This window comes from Ornithorhynchus anatinus, chromosome 1 (genome assembly GCF_004115215.2).
Source record: "Ornithorhynchus anatinus isolate Pmale09 chromosome 1, mOrnAna1.pri.v4, whole genome shotgun sequence".
Taxonomy (NCBI): Eukaryota; Metazoa; Chordata; class Mammalia; order Monotremata; family Ornithorhynchidae; genus Ornithorhynchus; species Ornithorhynchus anatinus.
In genome coordinates, this window is record NC_041728.1 from 35,830,201 (window position 1) to 35,836,279 (window position 6,079).

At 44.2% G+C, this 6,079-nt stretch overlaps 1 non-coding gene across 1 annotated transcript; it reads left to right on the forward strand.

Annotated features, from left to right (window-relative positions):
• Positions 1 to 861: 861 nt before the first annotated feature.
• Positions 862 to 999, forward strand: LOC114817395. Its single transcript, XR_003765249.1, has one exon. It is a non-coding gene; the product is annotated as a small nucleolar RNA SNORA7 (small nucleolar RNA).
• The last annotated feature ends 5,080 nt before the right edge of the window (positions 1,000 to 6,079 follow it).

A 6,079-nucleotide genomic window follows, 5' to 3' on the forward strand; every position in this document is an offset into this window, starting at 1 on the left:
AAAGCACTTATGTACATATCTGTAATTTCTGTGTTTATATGTATATATACATCTCTAGTTGTAATTTATTTATATCGATGCTCTTGATGCCTGTTTGTTTTGATGTCTGTCTCCCCCTTCTAGACTGTGAGCCCGTTGTGGGCAGGGATCGTCTCTCTTTGTTGCTGAATTGTGCTTTCCAAGCACTCAATACAGTGCTCTGCACAGTAAATGCTCAATAAATATGATTGAATGAATGAATGAATGAATGAATAGTTGAGATGGAGGTATAGCTAGTAGTTTAGCGTTAGTGGAACAATTTGTGCAGGCTGGGTTGACATAGTTTTTTTCCTCCAAAAACCTGCTTCAAGTCATGTTTCTCCATTGTACTCTCCCAAACGTTTAGTACAGGGCTCTGCACATAGTAAGCGCTGAAGAAATACCACAAATTGATTGATTTTTCTCCTCAGTTCCCCAAAGCTCCCAAGTCTGATTCCTCCCCTAGTCCAAGACCTGCCACTTGTATTTATTGAGCACTTACTATGTGCAGAGCACTATACTAAGCACTCAGGAGAGTACAATAAAACAATAAACAGACACATTCCCTGCCCATGCCAAGCATTCTCTTGTGCGGCCACAGTGAAACCATTGCTGGTCATTTAGGTCAACTAAAGCAGAGTGACTCAGTGGAAAGGGCCCACACATCAGAGGGCCTGGGTTCCAGACCCAGCTCCTCCAAGTGCCTGCTGTGTGACCTTGTTCAAGTCACTTCCTTCTGCCTCACTTTCTTTATCCCTAAAAGGAGGAATCAATACCCCTACTCCTTTTTCTTTTCTCTCTTTCTCGAATGGCATTTGTTAAGTGCTTACTATGTGCCAAACACACCTCTCAGGATCGCACCTGGAAAGTTTCCAGTATTCTACCAGTGTCGACTACGGGAGAGAGAGTCAAGCAGAGCCCTACCCATTCCATTCCCAGCTTGGCCAGTGGCTAGCGAGTGGAAGGCAATCTGTTACAAGACAAAACTCAGCTCTGCTGGGCAGCAGCGGCACAGGAGAGAATCGAGGGGGGAGATGAAAGTTTACTCCACTGAAGAGGCAAGAGTAAACTATTTTGGTATTTTGACCAAGAAAATTCCATGGATACACTACCAGAAGGATCACGGATGCAGGTGGGGCTTTCTGAGAGAGATGGTGGAGTCGCTCTGGGTCAGAGAAGACTCGTCAGCATAAGACAAGGCATGTGCCAAGCACTGTACTAAGTGCTGGGGTGATACAAGTTAATTAGGTCAGACACAGTCCATGCCCCACATGGAACTCCCAGACTTAAATCCCATTATAACAGGTAAGGGAACTGAGGCCCGGAGAGTGAAGTGACTTGCCAAGGTCACATGGCAGACAAGCAGCGGACTCTGGATTAGAAGCCAGGTCTTTCTGACTCCCAGGCCCGGTCTCTCTTCACTAGGCCACACTGCTTCTCCCTCCTACTTAGAATGGGACTGTGTCCAACCTGATCATCTTCTATTTTCCCCCCAGCTTAGTGCAGTGTTTCGCATGTAGTAAGTGCATAACAGATACCAAAATTATTCTTTTTTTACAGGGACCATTATGGCACTGGCTCTTTCCCTTTATAGTTGAGTTTCTGCCACGATCTTAGCAGTCGATAGAACCGTTATCACTTCTCTCCAGCTATCTACGGGCTGGACATGGCAGAACTCAATTTTCAAAGCGTTTTCCCTCACGAAGCCAGAATTTTCGCGAGTGTGATTCCTCTGTGGAGCTCAAATAATCATCCTAATAGCTGTATTTCTTAAGCGCTTACTATGTTCCAGGCACTGTTTAAGCCCTGGAGTAATAGAGTAATAGTAATGATTGTAATATTTGTTAAGTGTCAAGCACTGTTCTAAGTGCTAGGGTAGAGATACAGGGTAATCAAGTTGGACACAGTCCTTGTCCCTCATGCGGCTCACAATCTTGATCCCCGTTTTGTTATAGTGTACTCTTCCACGCACTTAGTACAATAAATAGGATTGACTGATGGCTCATCAGATCAGAAACAGACCCTAACCCACATGGGACTCATTTTTTGGGGGAGAAGGAAAACAGTTATTGAATTCCCATTTTATGGACGAGGAAACAAGCCCAGAGCAATTAAGTGACTTACGCACTCACACATCAGTAAGAGGCTTCCTTTTTCTTGCTCCATCTACTAGACCATACTGCTTCATTGTAATTATTATTATTCTCATTATTATTATATTTGTTCAGCACTTACTATGTGTCAAGTACTTTTCTAAGCGCTGCACTAGATTGAGTTAGGTGGAACAGAGACCCTGTTCTGCGTGGGGATCACAGTCTAAGTAGGAGGAAATAAATAAAGTATCCAATCTATTCTTGGAGATATACTCATAAACAAATGTCTTACAATCTTCAGCACTTGGAAGAATACAGTATAACAGAGTTGGTATACTTGTTCCCTGCCTGCAACTAGCTTACAGTCTAGAGGGGGAGACAGATGGTGAAATCAATTACAGATATGTACGTAAGTGCTATGGGACTGAAGGTGGAGCGATTATCAAGTATTTAGATGTTTTCTGGTGAAATATTGTTTCAACACAAAGGAAAGGCCTGTTGGTCACTTGGACCCTCACCCATCTCTTTCCTCTAAACTGTAAGCTCTTTATGGACAGGGAACGTGGCTGTTGCATTGTTGCATTGTACTCTCCGAAATGCTTACTACAGTGCTCTGCACATAGTAAGCACTCAGTAAATACCATGGATTGATTGATTGCCCTAGTCATGTCAGCTCAACCAACCTTGGGTGCCCACTTACTGTTCTTAACATTTCACCCAAACTGCAAAAGGTATGCCATGATATCTGAATTCAGCTTTTTGTAAAAAATGGTATTTTGTTAAGTATTTAGTATGTGCCAGGCACTGCTCTATGTGTTGGGGTAGAAGCAAGTTAGTTAGGCTGAACACATTCCCTGTCCCACAAGGGACTCACAGTGTTAATCCCCATTTCGCAGAGGAGGTAGCTGAGGCACAGAGAAGTGAAATAACTTATCCAAGATCACACAGCAGGTAAGTGGCAGAGCATGGATTATAATTTAGGTCCTTTTACTCCCAGGCCCTGGCTCTTTCCACTAGGTCATACTGCTTTCTAGACTATAGAAAGCATAGTCTCACCATGACTGATTTCCTAAAGGAGCATGAATAATTCAGAAAGTAGCAGCCCTGCATTCACCATGCCATGGGTTCTAATCCAGGCTCTGCCACTTGTCAGCTGTGTGACCTTGGGAAAGTCACTGCACTTCTCTGTGACCTTGGGAAAGTCACTGCATTTCTCTGTGCCTCAGTGACCTCATCTGTCAAATGGGGATTCAAAGTGTCAGCCCCATGCAGGACAACCTGATTATGCTGTGCCTACCCCAGCACTTAGAACAGTGCTTGGCACATAGTAAGCACTTAACAAATACCATAATTATTATTTATCTGTCACATACCCGCTGAATGAGAAGGTAATATGAGCCCATTCCCTCAGTCAACCCATGATATTTATTGAGTGCTTGCTATGTGCAGAGCACTGTAGTAAGCACTTGGGAGTGTACAATCCAACAGAATTAGCAGACATTCCCTGCCCATAGTTACCATGGTTACCATAGTTACCATGCTTACAGTATAGAAAGTCTAGAGAATTCTTGGATTTTTAGCAGTTTTCACTGAGGTTGAGGTGGGAGAGGCAGCAGAATCTTAGGTAATGATGACTCCTAAGATAATAATAAGATAATAAGCACTTAATATGTGCCAAGCACTGTACTAAGCCCTGAGGTCGATACACCATAATCAAACTGGACAAAATTCCTGTCTCACATGGGGATCATAGGAAGTTAGTCCCCATTTTGCAGACGAGACAACTGAGGCACAGAAAAGTGAAGTGATTTGCCTAAGGTCACAGATAAGACATGGGATTCTGACTCCCAGGCCTGAGCTTTTTCTACTAGCCAACACAAAATGATCATGGGGTCTGCTAAACAGTCATTCGTGCTAAGCACCTTGCTAAATACTGGGATAGATACAATCCAATAACACACATGCCTATCTCATCTGGGACTCATATGTGAGGAAACTGAAATGTAGAAAGAGTAAGTGACTTGTCCAAGGTCACCCAGTAAGCATATATACATCACCATCACTGTAGACAGCACTAGCATTAAAGTCCATCACCTGGATGTTATCCTGACTCCTCTTTCTCATTCGACCCACATATTCAATCCTTCACTCGATCCTATCAATCTCACCCTCACAACATCACTAAAATCAGCCCTTTCTTCTCCCTCCAAACCACTCCCATGCTAATACAATCACTCATCCTATCCCACCTGGATGACTGCCTCAGCCTCACTGCTGACCCCCCAGCCTCCTGTCTCTCCCCATTCATGTCCATACTTCACTCTGCTGCCTGGATCATTTTCTACAAATATGTTCAAGACATGTTGCCCCACTCCTGAAGAAACTACAGTGGTTGCCCATCCTCACGAACTCCTCACTACTGACTTTAAATCACTCAAACACTCTGGCCCCTCCTAACTCACCTCACTACTCTCTTGATATAACCCAGCTTGGACACTTTGCCTTTCTACTTCTAACTCTCTCACTGTGCCTCAGTCTCATCTATCTCACCATGACCTCCTGATCTATGTTCTGCCTCTGGCCTGCAATACCCTCTATCCTCAAATCCAACAGACAATTACTCTCCCGTCCTCCCATCCTCCAAAGCCTTATTGAAGGCAGATCTCCTCCAAGAGGCCTTCCCTGACTAACCCCCTCTTTCCTCTTCTTCCATTGCGTTCTGTGTCTCCCTGACTTGCTCCCTTGGTTCTTCCCCCGTCCCAGCCCCACTTATGTATATATCTGTAATTTATGTAATTTATTTATATTAATGTTTGTCTCCCCCCTCCTAGTAGATACAAAATTTGTCTGTTTATTGTTGCATTGCACTCTCCTAAGAATTTAGTATTATGCTCAGCACAAAGTGCTCAGTAAATACAGTTGAATCAATGAATGAAGTGGCAGATCTGAGATTAGAACCCAGGTCCTCTGACTCCTAGTTGCTTCTCGGTGCCTTCCATCGCAACCTCCTACCTAAAGAGAATAGGGAAGCAGAGTTGCCTAGTGAAAAGAGCCCTGGCCTGGGAGTCAGAGGATGTGGGTTCTCACCCAAGGTCCTTCATAGTTCCTGCTATTTGAACTTGAACAACTCACTTCACTTCTCTGGGTCTTGGTTTCTTCAACTTTAAAATGGAGATTCAACATGCCTTCTCCCTCCTATTTGAACTGTGAGCCTCATTTGGGTCTCATGTGGGACCTGACTATCTTGTATCTACCCCAGAGTTTAGTACATTGCTTGCCACCAAGTCAGCACTTTACAAACACTGCTATTATTATAATGACCACATAATAATGATGGTATTTGCTAAGCACTTACTCTGTGCCAAATACTGTTCTAAGTGCTGGGGTAGACACAAGGCAATCAGATTGTCCCACGTGGGGCTCGCAGTCTTAATCCCCATTTTAGAGATGAGGTAACTGATGCACAAGGAATCTAAGTGACTTGCCCAAAGTCACACAGCTGATAAGTGGCAGGGCTGGGATTAGAACTCAGGACTTCTGACTCCTCAGCCTGTGCTCTTTCCACTAAGCCACGCTGCTTCTCAAATGGTATTTGTTTAGCGCTTAAGTGCCAAACACTGTTCTAAGTTCTGGGGTAGATACAAGGTAGTCAGGTTGTCCCACAGGGGGCTCACAGTCTTAATCCCCATTTTACATATAAGATAACTGAGGCCCAGAGAAATGATGTGACTTGCCCAAGGTCACACAGCAGACAAGTGGCAGAGCCAGGATTAGAACACATGACCTTCTGACTCCCCAGGCCCATGCTCTATCCCCTATGCCATGCTGCTTCTCCTATCCCCAATACCTTCTGAAACCCTTCCTCCTCCTCCTCCTCCAGAAAGCCTTTTGTGATTAATTCCCAAACCCCAAGTTGTAGCTTTCCCAATAGCCCCATTAGCGCTGAAGTATGTTATCCTAACTCCTGC